Raw genomic sequence first — 16,755 nt, 5'->3', positions numbered from 1 at the left:
CCAGCATACGGCCACAGGATTATTCACACACATTATTGACCTTTCTCAGCCCAGAGGATTATGCACACGCTGTATTAAACATCCTCAAGACACAGGATTATTCTGACACTCTATTGACCATGCTCAGGCCACAGAATCATTCACACATAGTATTGATCATACTCAGGCCAAGGTATAGTCACACACAGTAATGATCATTCACATGCCAGAGTATTATTCACACACAGTATTGACCAACCTCAGGACACAGGAGTATTCACACACAATATTCAATAGTCTCAGCCAGCAGGATTATTCACAAAGTATAGACCAGCCGACGGCCATAGGATTAATACACACACTGTCTTGATCATTTACAGGTCACAGGATTATTACCACACAGTTTTGTCCATCCTCAGGCCTCAGGATTATTCCACACAGTATTGACCATCCTCCGTCCACAGGATTACTCACACACAGTATTGATCATCCTCGGGTCAAGGGTTATTCACGCACAGTATTGACCATTCACAGGCCAGAGGATTATTCGCACACAGTATTGATCATCCTAAGGCCATAAGGTCATTCACACACTGCATTGATCAACCTGAGGCCACAGGATTAATGAACACATTCTCTTTACCAATTAACAGGTCACAGGATTATTCCCACACCGTATTGAACATCCTCAAGCCACAGGATTATTCTGACACAGTATTGACCATTCACAGCCACAGGATTGTTCACACATAGTATTGATCATGCTCATGCCAAGGATTAGTCACACACAGTATTGACCATTCTCAGGCCAGAGGATTATTACACACAGTATTGATCATGCTCAGGCCACAGTATCATTCACGCACTGTATTGACCAACCTCAGCCCACACGAGTATTCACACACAATATTCAATAGTCTCAGCCAGCAGGATTATTCCCACACAGTATTGACCAGTATACAGCCACAAGATTAATGAACACACTATCTGGACCATTTACAGGTCACAGGATTATTCCCACACAGTATTGATGATTCTCAGGCCACAGGATTATTCACACAGAGTATTGACCAGCATACGGACACAGGATTAACGAAGACACTGTCTTGACCATTCACAGGGTACATGATTATTCCCACACAGTATTGACTATCCTCAAGCCACGGGATTGTTCACACACAGTTTTGACCATCGTCAGGCCATAGGATTATTCACACACAGTGAAGACCATCCTCCGGCCACAGGATTGTTCATACACAGTATTTACCATCCTAAAACCATAGGATTATTCACACAGAGTATTGACCATTCACAGTCGACAGCAATATGTACACACACCATTGACCATTCACAGGCTACAGGATTATTATCACAATGCATTGACCATCCTCAGGCCGCAGGATTATTCACACTGTGCATTGACCATTTACAGTCCAAAGGATTATTCACACACAGTATTGACCATCCTTAGGCCAATGGTTATTCACACACTGTATTTACGATTCACAGGCCATAGTATTATTTACACATAGTATTGACTGCCCTCAGGCCACAGGATTATTCACACTGTGTTGAATATTCACAGTGCACAGGAGTATTCACACAGAGTACTGAATAATCTCAGGCAACAGGATTAATTACACACAGTATTGACTATCCTCAGACCAAGGGTTATTCACACACGGTATTGACCATCCTCAGGCCACAGGATTATTCACACACTGTATTGACCAGCCTACTTCCACAGGATTTTTGAACCTATTGCTTTGTCAGTTTACAGGTCACAGGATTATTCACACAAAGTATTGAACATCCTCAGGCCACAGGATTATTCCCACACAGCATTGATCATTCTCAGGCCATGGATTATTCACACACAGTATTGACAATCCTCAAGCCACAGGATTATTCCTACACAGTATTGACCATCCTCAGGCCATAGGATTATTCACACACAATATTGATGATTCATAGGCCACAGCATTATTCACACAGTGTATTGACCACTCACAGTCCAAAGAATTATTCACACACAGTATTGACCATCCTTAGGCCAAGGGTTATTCACACACAGTATTTACGATTCACGGGCCATAGGATTATTCACACACTTTATTGAGAATTCACAGTGCACAGGATTATTCACACACTGTATTCACAATTCTCAGGCCACAGGTTAATTCACACACGGAATTGACCATTCTCCGTCCACAGGATTACTCACACACAGTATTGACCATTCTCCGTTCACAGGATTACTCACACACAGTATTGACCATTCTCCGTCCACAGGATTACTCAGACACAGTATTGACCATTCACAGTCCACAGCATTTTTCACACATAGTATTGACCATTCTCAGGCCAGAGGACTATTCACACACAGTATTGACCATCCTCAGGCAACATAAGTTTTCACACACCGTATTGACCAACCTCAGGCCACAGGATGATTCCCACAGAGTCTTGACCATTCACAGGCCTCAGGATTATTCACACACAGTATTGACTGTCCTCAGTCAACAGGATTTTCCCCACACAGAATATGACCACACTCAGGCCACAGGATTATTCACACAAGGTATTGAACATCCTCAGGCCACAGGATTATTCCCACACAGCATTGCTCATTCTCAGGCCACAGGATTATTCTCATACATGAATGACCATTCTCAGGCCACAGGATTATTCACACACTGTATTGACCATCCTCAGGCTACAAGATTATTCCCACAGAGTATGGACCATTTTCAGGCCACAGGATTATTCACTCACTGTACTGAACACCCTCGGGCAGCAGGATATTTAACACACACAGTATTGACTATCCTTCGGCCCAACGGTTATTCCCACACAGTTTTGACCATCCTCAGGCCACAGGATTATTCACACACAATACTGATGATTCATAGACCACAGCATTATTCACACACTGTATTGACCAGCCTACTTCCACAGGATATTTGAACCTACTGCTTTGTCAGTTTACAGGTCACAGGATTATACACACAAAGTATTGAACATCCTCAGGCCACAGGATTATTCCCACACAGCATTGATCATTCTCAGGCCATGGATTATTCACACACAGTATTGACCATCCTCAGGCCACAGGATTATTCACACACAATATTGATGATTCATAGGCCACAGCATTATTCACACAGTGTATTGACCACTCACAGTCCAAAGAATTATTCACACACAGTATTGACCATCCTTAGGCCAAGGGTTATTCACACACAGTATTTACGATTCACGGGCCATAGGATTATTCACACACTTTATTGAGAATTCACAGTGCACAGGATTATTCACACACTGTATTCACAATTCTCAGGCCACAGGTTAATTCACACACGGTATTGACCATTCTCCGTTCACAGGATTACTCACACACAGTATTGACCATTCTCCATCCACAGGATTACTCAGACACAGTATTGACCATTCACAGTCCACAGCATTATTCACACATAGTATTGACCATTCTCAGGCCAGAGGACTATTCACACACAGTATTGACCATCCTCAGGCAACATAAGTTTTCACACACCGTATTGACCAACCTCAGGCCACAGGATGATTCCCACAGAGTCTTGACCATTCACAGGCCACAGGATTATTCACACACAGTATTGACCATCCTCATCAACAGGATTTTCCCCACACAGAATATGACCACACTCAGGCCACAGGATTATTCACACAAGGTATTGAACATCCTCAGGCCACAGGATTATTCCCACACAGCATTGCTCATTCTCAGGCCACAGGATTATTCCCATACATGAATGACCATTCTCAGGCCACAGGATTATTCACACACTGTATTGACCATCCTCAGGCTACAAGATTATTCCCACAGAGTATGGACCATTCTCAGGCCACAGGATTATTCACTCACTGTATTGAACACCCTCGGGCAACAGGATATTTAACACACACAGTATTGACTATCCTTCGGCCCAACGGTTATTCCCACACAGTATTGACCATTCTCAGTCCACAGGATTATTCACACACAGTATTGACCACCATTCGGCCACATCATTAATGAACACACTGTCTTGATCATTTACACGTCACAGGATTATTTCCAAGCAGTATTGACGATTATCAGGCCACAGCAATATTCACACACAGTATTGATCATTCACAGGGCACAGGATTATTCACACACAGTATTGACTAGCACACGGCACAGGATTAATGAACACTTTGTCTTGATCATTTACAGGTCACAGGATTGTTCCCACACAGGATTGACCATCCTCAGGCCATGGATTATTCATACACAGTATTGACCATCCTCAGGTACCAGGATTATTCACACACTGTATTGACCATTATCAGGACACAGGATTATTCATATACAGTATTGACTTACCTCAAGCCACAGGATTATTCACACACAGCATTGACCATTCTCAGGCCACAAGATTATTCCCACACAGTATTGAGCATTCATAGTTCCCAGGATTATTTACACACATTATTGACCATCCTCAGTACACAGGGATACTAAAAAAAAATTAAACATTCTCAGGTCACAGGAATACTCAAACACAGTATTGACCACCATGAGGCCACAGGCTTAATGAACACACTGTCTTGACCATTTACAGGTCTCAGTTTCATTCATACACAGTTTTGACCATTCTCAGGCCACAGGATTGTTCACACAGTGTATTGATCAACCTCAGGCTGCAGGATTATTCACAGACAGTACTCACTACCCTCAGGTCACAGGATTGTTCACACACAGTAATGACCATCCAAGGGTTATTCACACACAGTATTCAGCATTCACTGTGCACAGGATTATTCACACACAGTTTTGACCTTCCTCAGACCAAAGGATTATTCCCATACAGAAGTGACCATCCTCAGGCCATGGGATAATTCCCACAGATTGTTGGCCATCCTCAGGCCACAGGATTGTTCACAAATAATATTGACCAGCCTCGTGCCGCAGGATTATTCGCACACAGTATTCACCATTCACAGTCCACAGCATTATTCACACACAGCATAGACTGTTAACAGACCACAGGATTATTCACACAGAGCATTGAATAACCTTAGTCAACAGTATTAATCGCACAGAGTTTTGACCATACTCAGGCCACAGGATTGCTCACACAGAGTATTGACCATCCTCAGGCCAAGGGTTATTCACACACAGTATTGACCATTCACGGGTCAGAGGATTATTCACACGTGTTATTGACCATTCACTGTCCAAGGATAATTCACACACAGCATTGACCGTCACAGGCCACAGGTTTATTCACACACAATATTGAACATCCTCAGGGCACAGGATTATTCAGTATTGACCATCATCAGACCACAAGATTATTCACACACTGTATTAACCAGCCTCCGGCCACAAGATTACTCACAACAGTATTGACCATGCACAAGCCACAGATTATTCCCACACAGTATTGACCATTCACAGGGCACAGGATTATTCACACACAGCATTGACTAGCACATGGCCACAGGATTAATGAACACTCTGTCTTCAACATTTGCAAGTCACAGGATTATTCCCACATTGTATTGACAATTCTCAGACCACATCATTATTCACACATAGTATTGACCAGCCTCCGGCCACAGGATTAATGAACACACTGTCTTGACCATTTACAGGTCACAGGATTATTCCCACACAGTATTGACCATCCTCAAGCCATTGATTTTTCACACACGATATTGACAATCCTCAGGCCACAGGATTATTCACAAACTGTTTTGAACATCCTCAGGCCACTGGATTATTTACACATAGTATTGACAGTATACAGACCGCAGGATTACTCACACACAGTATTCACAATTCACAGGCCACAGGATTACTCAGACACTGTATTCACAATCCTCAGGCCACAGGATTACTCACACACTGTATTCACAATCCTCAGACCTCAGGATTATTCGCACACAGCATTGAACATCCTCAGGCCACTGGATTATTCACACACAGTACTGATCATCCTCAGGACACACTAGTATTCACACACAATATTCAATATTCCCAGCCTACAGCATTATTCACACACAGTATTGATTGGAACATGGCCACAGGATTAATGAACACACTGTCTTAACCATTTACATGGTCACAGAATTACTTCCACACAATATTAACTATCTTCAAGAAACAGGATTGTTCACACACAGTATTGAACATCCTGAGACCACAGGAGTATTCACACACTGTATTGACCATTCTCAGGCCACAGGATTATTCCCACACAGTATTGAATATCCTCAGGCCACAGGATTATTCACACATAGTATTGACCAGCATACGGCCAGAGGATTAATGAATACACTATCTTGACCATGTGCAGGTCACAGAAGTATTCGCACCCAGTATTGACCATCCTCAAGCCACAGGATTGTTCACACTCAGTATTGACCGTCCTCAGACCACAGAATTATTCTCACACAGTATTGACCATCCTCAGGCCACAGGATTGTTCACACACAGTATTGCCCATTCTCAGGCCACAGGAGTAATCACACACGCTATTGACTATCCTCAGGGCACATGATTATTTTCACACTGTATTGACCATCATCAGGCTACAGGAATATTCACTCACAGTAGTGACAATTCTCAAATTACAGGATTGTTCACACACAGTATTGGCGATTCACAGGCCAGAGCATTATGCATACATGGTATTGATCATTCACTGTCCAAAGCATTATTCACACACAGTATTGACCATCCTCAGGCCAAATGATTATTCACACACAGTATTGACGAGTCACAGGCCACAGGATTATTGCCATACATTATTGACTATTCTATAGGCACAGGATTCTTCACACACAATATGGCTGTCGTCAGGCAATGTAATTTTTCACACAATGTATGGAGCATTCTCAGGCCACAGGATTATTCCCTCACTCTATTGAATATCCTCGGGCAGCAGAATATTTAACACACACAGTATTGACTATCCTTCGGCCCAACGGTTATTCCCACACAGTATTGACTATTCTCAGTCCACATGATTATTCACACACAGTATTGACCACCATACGGCCACAGTATTAATGAACGCACTGTCTTAAACATTTACACATCACATGATTATTTCCACGCAGTATTAACAATTCTCAGGCCACAGCAATGTTCACACACAGTATTGCCCATTCACAGGGCACAGGATTATTCACACACAGTATTGACTAGCACATGGCCACAGGATTAATGAACACTCAGTCTTCAACTTGTGCAGGTCACAGGATTGTTCCAACATAGAATTCACAATCCTCAGGCTACATGATTATTCACACACAGTATTGACCAGCCTACGGCCACAGGAGTAATGAGCACACTGTCTTGATCATTTACAGGTCACAGGATTATTCCCACACAGTATTGACCATCCTCATGGAAGAGGAAAATTTACACAAAGTATCACCATGCTCAGGCCATGGATCATTCACACACAGTATTGACAATCCTCAAGCCACAGGATTTTTCCTACACAGTATTGACCATCCACAGGCACCAGGATTATTCTCACGCTGTATTGACCATTGTCAGGCCACAGGATTATTCACACACAGTATTGACAATTCTACATCTACAGGATTACTCACACACAGTATTGACCATTCACAGTCCACAGGATTATTCACACACAGTATTGACAATCCTCGGGTAGCAAAATTATTCACACACATTATTGACCAGCCTCAGGCCACAGGATTAATTACATACTGTGTTGACAGTACAGAGGCCACAGGAGTATTCACACACAATATTCAACATTCCCAGCCTACAGGATTATACACACACAGTATTGACGAACATACGGCCACAGGATTAATAAACACATTGCCTTGACCATTCAGTACAAACAGTACTGAACATGCACAGGCCACAGTTTATTAACACCCAGCATTGACCATCCACAGGCCACAGGATTATTATCACACAGCATTGACCATCCACAGGCCACAGGATTATTAACACCCAGCATTGACCATCCACAGGCCACAGGATTATTATCACACAGCATTGACCATCCACAGGCCACAGGATTACTATCACACAGCATTAACCATCCACAGCCCACATTATTATTCACTCACAGTATTGACCATCCTTAGGCAAAGGGTTATACACACACACTACTGACGATTCACAGCCCATAGCATTATTCACACACAGTATTGACTGCCCTCAGGCCACATTATTATTCACCATCCTCCGTCCACAGAATTACTCTCACACAGTATTGATCATCCTCAGGTCAAGGGTTATTCATACACAGTATTGACCATCCTAAGACCATAAGATCATTCACACACTATATTGACCAACCGGAGACCACAGGTTTAATGAACACATTCTCTTTACCAATTAACAGGTCACAGGAATATTCCCACACAATACTGACAATCCACAGGGCACAGGATTATTCACACACAGTATTGAACATCCTCAAGTTCAGGATTACTCTGACACACTATTGACCATTCACAGTCCACAGGATTGTTCACACATAGTATTGTTCATACGCAGTCCAAGGATTAGTCAAACACAGTATTGATGATTCACAGGCCACAGGTTTATTCACACACTGTATTGACTAAACACAAGCCACAGGAGTATTCACACACAATGTTCAATATTCTCAGCCCACAGGATTATTCAGATACAGTATTAACCAGCATACGGCCACAGGATTAATGCACACACTGTCTTGTTCATTTACACGTCACAGGATTATTCCCACACAATATTGACGATTCAAAGGGCCACAGAAATATTCACACACAGTATTGACCAGCACACGGCCACAGGATTAATGAACACTCAGTCGTCAACTTTTGCAGGTCACAGGATTGTTCCAACATAGAATTCACAATCCTCAGGCTACATGATTATTCCCACACAGTATTGACCAGCCTACCGCCACAAGATTAATGAACACACTGTCTTGATCATTTACAGGTCACAGGATTATTCCCACACAGTATTGATGATTCTCAGGCCACAGAATTATTCACACACAGTATTGACCAGCAGACGGACACAGGATTAACGAAGACACTGTCTTGACCATTCACAGGGTACATGATTATTCCCACACAGTATTGACTATCCTCAAGCCACGGGATTGTTCACACACAGTTTTGACCATCGTCAGGCCATAGGATTATTCACTCACAGTGAAGACCATCCTCCGGCCACAACTCTGCTAAGCAGCTAAGAAAGCAGCTTTTGAGCAAAAAGACGTGGTTACTGAAATGACAAATAGGGAACCTCTTCTGACACCCTGACCATGCCTGACCTAGAGCAAATACGGACCCATCAGGGAGACACCTCTGATGAGGAGAAACAAAGATGGATAGACCATGGTTGTTATGTTACAATAAGCTTTGGGTTATGCAGGTAGGACAGACATGTCTGCCCAACATGACTTTGCCTATTCTGGTTGATTATGTTCATACACGCACACATATAGGTAAGGAAGGAATGGTGGACAGAATTCTCCAAATTTGGTGGAATCCCCACCTGCAAGAAAAAGCAAAACAAACAGCTGCAAATTGCTTAATTTGTTAAAAGCATAATCCCGGGAAAGGAGTAAAGTGTCCACCAGATGAAACTCCCTTGCCAAGTGCACCTTTTGATACTATCCAGTAATATTTTGTAGAGTTACCGAGATGTCATTGTTATAAATATTGCTCAGTGATAATCAATATATTTAGTAAATGGATTGCAGCTTATCCCTGTACTGACTGCACAGCAACAACTACTTGTAAAATTCTACTAAGGGAAATCATACCCAGATTTGGAATACCAGTAACAGTCTCTTCCAACAATGGCCCCCACTTCTGTGCGGAGCTAGCCAAGGCACAGTGTAAGAGTTTGAATATGAATAAAAAGTTCCATTGTGCCAACCACCCCCAAGCAGCGGGAATTGTAGAAAGAGCCAATGATACCTTAAAAGGTCAGGTAAGAAAATTGGTAGAAGAAAGCTGATTGGAGGCAGATGTTGGCATGTAAAGGGACGGCTAGAAATGGGAAGCCTTCAGAAATGAGATAACAAGAATCCAGAGAAAGTATATTCCTGTCAGGGTGGAAGGGAAAGCTGGTAAGTATAGGGAATGCTGGATGACTAAAGAAATTGAGGGTTTGGTTAAGAAAAAAAAAGGAGGCATATGTCAGGTATAGACAGAATAGATCGAGTGTATCCTTAGAAGAGTACAAAGAAAGTAGGAGTATACTTAAGAAGCAAATCAAGAGGGCAAAATGTGGACATGAGATGGCTTTGGCAAATAGAATTAAGGAGAATCCAAAGGGTTTTTACAAATATATTATGGACAAAAGGGTAACTAGGGAGAGAATAAGGCCCTCAAAGATCATCAAGGTGCCTCTGTGTGGAGCCACAGAAAATGGGGAAGATATTAAATGAATATTTTGCATCAGTATTTACTGTGGAAGAGGATATGGAAGATGTAGACTGTAAGGAAATAGATGATGACATCTTGCAAAATGTCCAGATTACAGAGGAGGAAGTCCTGGATGTCTTGAAATGGTTAAAAGTGGATAAATCCCCAGGACCTGATCAGGTGTACCTGAGAACTCTGGGAAGCTAGAGAAGTGATTGCTGGGCCTCTTGCTGAGATATTTGTATCATCGATAGTCACAGGTGAGGTGGTGGAAGACTGGAGGTTGGCAAATGTGGTGCCACTATTTAAGAAGGGTGGTAAAGACAAGCCAGGGAACTATAGACCGGTGAGCCTGACCTCGGTGGTGGGCAAGTTGTTGGAGGGAATCTTGAGGGACAGGGTGTACATGTATTTGGAAAGGCAAGGACTGATTAGGGATAGTCAACATGGCTTTGTGTGTGGGCAATCATGTCTCACAAACTTGATTGAGATTTTTGAAGAAGTAACAAAGAAGATTGATGAAGGCAGAGCAGTAGATGTGATCTGTATGGACTTCAGTAAGACGTTCGACAAGGTTCCCCATGGGAGACTGATTAGCAAGGTTAGATCTCATGGAATAGAGGGAGAACTAGCCACTTGGTTACAGAACTGGCTCAAAGGTAGAAGATAGAGGGTGGTGGTGGAGGGTTGTTTTTCAGACTGGAGGCCTGCGACCAGTGGTGTGCCACAAGGATCGGTGCTGGGCCCTTTACTTTTTGTCATTTACATAAATGATTTGGATGCGAGCATAAGAGGTACAGTTAGTAAGTTTGCAGATGACACCAAAATTGGAGGTGTTGTGGACAGCGAAGAGGGTTACCTCAGATTACAACAGGATCTGGACCAGATGGGTCAATGGGCTGAGAAGTGGCAGATGGAGTTTAATTCAGATAAATGCGAGGTGCTACATTTTGGGAAAGCAAATCTTAGCAAGACTTATAGACTTAATGGTAAGGTCCTAGGGAGTGTTGCTGAACAAAGAGACCTTGGAGTGCAGGTTCATAGCTCCTTGAAAGTGGAGTCACAAGTAGATAGGATAGTGAAGAAGGCATTTGGTATGCTTTCCTTTATTGGTCAGAATATTGAGTACAGGAGTTGGGAGGTCATGTTGTGGCTGTACAGGACATTGGATAGGCCACTGTTGGAATGTTGTGTGCAATTCTGGTCTCCTTCCTATCGGAAAGATGTTATGAAACTTGAAAGGGTTCAGAAAAGATTTACAAGGATGTTGCCAGAGTTGGAGGATCTGAGCTACAGCGAGAGGCTGAACAGGCTGGGGCTGTTTTCCCTGGAGTGTCGGAAGCTGAGTGGTGATCTTATAGAGGTTTACAAAATTATGAGGGGCATGGATAGGATAAATAGACAAAGTCTTTTCCCTGAGGTCGAGGAGTCCAGAACTAGAGGGTATAGCTTTATGGTGAGAGGGGAAAGATATAAAAGAGACCTAAGAGGCAACTTTTTCACGCAGAGGGTGGTACATGTATAGAATGAGCTGCCAGAGGATGTGGTGGTGGCTGGTACAATTGCAACATTTAAGAGGCATTTGGATGGGTATATGAATAGGAAGGTTTTGGAGGGATATGGGCTGGGTGCTGGCAGGTGGAACGAGATTGGGTTGGGATATCTGTTCGGCGTGGATGGGTTTGACCGAACAGTCTGTTTTCATGCTGTACATCTCTATGACTCTAAACGGATCTTAATTAGCTGCAAGTACTCCCAATTACCCTTTTAAATATGCCAAGCATTATACAGAAAAAGACGGGATTCTTAGCAGCTGAACTGATATATGGAAAACCTTTGAGGACTTGCTGGTCTGCACCATTAACTGCCCGACACCCTATTGATGTGCATGCCATGACAGAAAAGATGCACAGGTACCTGATTAAGCTAACCAAAGCATTGCAGTCTTATCATCAACAGATCAAAGAAGCCTATCAGGCACCAGGGAAGGAAGAAGAAAAAGCCCCAACATTTAAAGACATTAACCCTTGTGACTACCTACTACTAAAAGACTTTAATCATGAAAAATTGGGCCTTTGCTGGAAAGATCCTTATGAAATTCTTCTGACAACTGAAACTACAGTAAAGGTTGAAGGACGTTCAACATGGGCGACGAAGGACATTGCAAGCTTGTATCTTCCTCACAGTCCTAGTGTTGGTACTGATACTGGCATCTGATGAAAACCCAACCCAAGTACATGCGCCCAGCTGTAACCAATCCATCTGTGATATCTCAGACCGGCTAAACTCCAGTGTGACTGTATAAGTGAAACCTGTACTAAAACCATGGGAAGTTATGAATGCAGCCAACCAGCTGAAACTCATTTAAACTACTCACATTGTGTAAGTAAATATCACTCTCGACCTTATTGTCATCCTCACAACAGTTCTATGCCAGTCATCATGAATTGGCATAATTCCATAAACTCATCTGCTCTGTATAACACTTTGAAATGTTTGTCTGTTCCCCTCTCAAACTGAACTGTACAGATTGCAATATTGAGCACACAGTACCGAAATGAGACGGACCATCTGGAATCCTCTCCTATCCAACCTAACGCCACCGACAGCAATACCTTTACACATTTCCTGTATTCAGTAACTACAGTAATTGACAAGACAAGCTGGAAAGATGAACCAAGACCAAAAATACTATGCCCTCCCAATCCTCCTCCTGTTACTAATGGTTTCTTTATTTAAACTAAACCTCCTGATCCATGTGTTATCTACTCACTCTTCTATCATTCTGATGTACAGTGTGTAAATAGGACTCATCCACTTATGCAGTCCCTCATTTGTGATGGAAACACCCATTCGGTAGAAGAAGCGCGTCACTGTATAAAGTGTGCAAACCTCAAGGATTCAATATTAACGTTGGTCTGCTGTTAAAATGGTGCACTGAAAGACCTTCTGGTACCCTCAATATGGGGCAAGTGAAACGAAAACTATGTAAAAATATTATCAAAGACACTGATCATACCCCTGTTCTCCATCCGTTAATACCCTTGGACAACTGAACATAACATTTGGTAGCACTCACTGTTTATAAGATTCAGCTCTCGCTCTGAGTGGACTCCTCATTCACTCACAGAAGCGCACCCTTGGAACTCCTTTTAGCCTTCATTGACTATGTGAAAACAAGCCTACTCATATTTACCCAATGACTGGTATGGAAGTTGTGCCATAGTACACACGTTACCACATTTTACCCTCCACCATGAAATGTCTGAAATAGATGATGAATGGAACACCCACCAACATGTGAATCAGTATGCAACAAAAAGTAAAGGACAAACAAAACTTACACAACTTCTTCCATCAACAAGCCTGGTGGTCCAGGTTGCTGGGAGGTCTTATTCCTGGCTGGTGTGTTGAGATGGCCCTAGATCAGATAAGTGACCTGGCATATGACATAGAAAAACTTGCCAACTCGACTGCCCATGCTCTGAAGCTGGTGAACAAAGAGTTACAGGGGACCCGGATGATGATGCTTCAGAATCAGCTCGTGCTAGATTTCCTCCTTGCTAAAGGAGGTGCTTATTCAGTCATTGGCCCGCAATGTGGCACCTACTTCAATGATTTCTCGAAAAACATTTGGACAACACAGATGTTATCAATAAATCGGGTCAAGACACAGGGAAGGTACCTGCCCCACCGTTATCCGATTCATGTGGATGGAGTGTTAGTTGCTGGCTATGGTCGCTATATGGGTGGATCATATGGAACGTATTGATAGTCCTTTGTCTCATCTTAGGAATGTACATTGTCTGAAGCGGACCTTATATTGTATTTTGCCTAAGCAAAAGAGGAATCTGGTTAATCGACCCTTGCCTACCCCAGTACCTCCATGCCCAAACTTCCATGCTGAAATCTAGTATCTATCAGATGCTGCTCCTCTGGATGATGACTCGCCAGATGAGGCACTTGACTTACTAAGAATACAAATTGACTGAATGGACTAATTATACTTGTATAAGCTATGCAGTTGTCATGAAATAACCATAGGAGGAAAGGTAACTTTAATCAGCATGTTTAATGAGTTTGAGATTATACAAATTATGCTAAATACATTCTACAATTTAACATAAAGCAATTATACAAATGGACAAAATGTTTTTAAAAATTAACAGAAATGTATGATGAATTGAACATACATGCATGAAACAAAGGTACTTCATTCCTAGGAATTTGTAACTGAATGTTACAAGGCTGTTCCATTTTTCGTCAATAGTTCATCTACAGTCAATGTTGGGAAATAGTTGCTTGACACAATTTGTGTTAAAGATGTTAACACTCAGGACAGTGTCAATTACAGAACGTACACCACCAACAGCAATCTCCCTCTGCGAGATTCTGAATATCCAGCCCTCTCACACAGACAAACACATGATTCCCCCTCTACTGGTGACTGTACATGTTTTCCATAAGAGACAGGTGATATAGATTTAGTTGTGACTTTTATAGACAAAATATAGTTACATGCATGATTTTGAGCAGAAAACATACAATCAATAGCCTTGTTCTAATTTAGTGTTTGGGACTGACTGCTTGAGGAGAAAGTGAGGACTGCAGATGCTGGAGATCAGAGCTGAAAATGTGTTGCTGGAAAAGCACAGCACGTCAGGCAGCATCCAAGGAACAGGAAAATCGATGTTTCGGACATAAGGGCTTATGCCCGAAACGTCGATTCTCCTGTTCCTTGGATGCTGCCTGACCTGCTGTGCTTTTCCAGCAACACATTTTCAGCACTAATTGCTAGAGTTCAGACATCCTTGAGGAAGACACAACTTTATTACAGTTCAGCAGGATAAACCATCCGAGTTGAATAAATGCTCCCTGAAGATAATAAAAGGTTAACATATTTAACTGAATCAAATTATATTGTACTGCTAACTGCATAATTAACTAATTTCTAAATTAACTGTTAATAGGTGACACGTGATGTTCTAATTGGTTAGATGGTGCAAACCCAAGCCCTGACATCAGGACTTTGAACCGAGGATTAAAGTCTTCTGAGGATCTGTCAGCTGATTTAAACGGGTTTCAAGTTATTTCTTCGAACCTATGTCCAAGCTCTCCCACGTTATCCATTGAATTAAAAATCACACAACATCAGGTTATAGTCTAACAGGTTCATTTAAAAGTACTAGCTTTCAGAGAGCTGCTCCTTCATCAGGTAGCTTGTGGGGTAGGATTTTTAACTGTGTCCACCCCAGTCCATCACCAGCACCTCCATATTATGTTATCCATTAGGAAACATAAATACCATGTTGTATTGTGGCCTTTGTCTATCTTTTCTCTCCGAGACACCAACTTAAACCTTGCAATCTCCTAGCTTTACATCAAATATCGATTCATTTTCAACTGAACACAAGCCCCAGCTGTTTCTCAATGGGGGAGACACACATGGGTTTTTCATTGTGACTTTTCTTCCCTGCTCCTGTTGACCTATAGCCATGTGTCGTGTAGTTTTAATCCTGCACTCTCTCTATTCTAACCCCTTATATCATTGCCACCCCAACAACGTGAAAGTTGTTCTTCTCTTTTTTGTTCTAGCCCTGAAGAGTCTGAAACATTCACCCACGGATACAGTCAGTGCAGCTGTAGGTTCCTGTGCTGACTCCAATTGTCTCTGTCCCTTTGGGCTGAACTGATTTCCAAACAGTCGGAAACAGATTGAAGAGAAAACAGGAAATAAACAGATTGAACACAACCATAAATAAAACGGAGGTAATATTTTAATAATCCTTGACATATGTTACCGATAAAAGAGACTGGATCACATTATATTTTATATTAGCAAAAAGACAGACACTAACCCAATCTTTTCCAACCTTGCTGACATGTATGACATTGATAAATCTCCTGGCCCCGATGGGCTACATCCTAGAGTTCTGAGGGAGGTGGCTGAGGAAATAGCGGAGGCGTTGGTTGAGATCTTTCAAAAGTCCCTGGAGTCAGGGAAAGTCCCAGATGATTGGAAGATCGCTGTTGTAACCCCCTTGTTCAAGAAAGGATCAAGACAAAAGATGGAAAATTATAGGCCAATTAGCCTAACCTCGGTTGTTGGTAAAATTCTAGAATCCATCATTAAGGATGAGATTTCTAAATTCTTGGAAGAGCAGGTTCGGATTAGAACAAGTCAACATGGATTTAGTAAGGGGAGGTCATGCCTGACAAACCTGTTGGAATTCTTTGAAGAGGTGACAAGTAGGTTAGACCGGGGAAACCCAGTGGATGTGGTCTATCTAGACTTCCAAAAGGCCTTTGATAAGGGGCCACACGGGAGGCTGCTGAGGA

At 42.4% G+C, this 16,755-nt stretch overlaps 1 protein-coding gene and 1 long non-coding RNA gene across 2 annotated transcripts in view; one reads left to right on the top strand and one right to left on the bottom strand.

Moving 5' to 3' along the window:
- The window catches only part of LOC148136295 (uncharacterized), a 328,974-nt gene that overhangs the window by 179,812 nt on the left and 132,407 nt on the right, over positions 1–16,755 (bottom strand). The window lies entirely within an intron of this gene.
- Positions 4,217–16,755, top strand: part of LOC148136297 (uncharacterized) — a 39,635-nt gene continuing 27,096 nt past the window's right edge. Inside the window, exons 1-2 of the long non-coding RNA XR_015754638.1 lie at positions 4,217–4,296; positions 16,012–16,185. This is a non-coding gene — a long non-coding RNA (uncharacterized LOC148136297). The remainder of the gene's footprint in view (positions 4,297–16,011; positions 16,186–16,755) is intronic.

The sequence above is a fragment of the Chiloscyllium plagiosum genome, unplaced genomic scaffold, assembly GCF_037043375.1.
Source record: "Chiloscyllium plagiosum isolate Xiang-an unplaced genomic scaffold, Cpla_swu_hap1 HiC_scaffold_46, whole genome shotgun sequence".
NCBI classification, from domain to species: Eukaryota; Metazoa; Chordata; class Chondrichthyes; order Orectolobiformes; family Hemiscylliidae; genus Chiloscyllium; species Chiloscyllium plagiosum.
The sequence above is the reverse complement of the archived record's forward strand: the minus strand, read 5'-3'. Positions and strand labels throughout refer to the sequence as shown.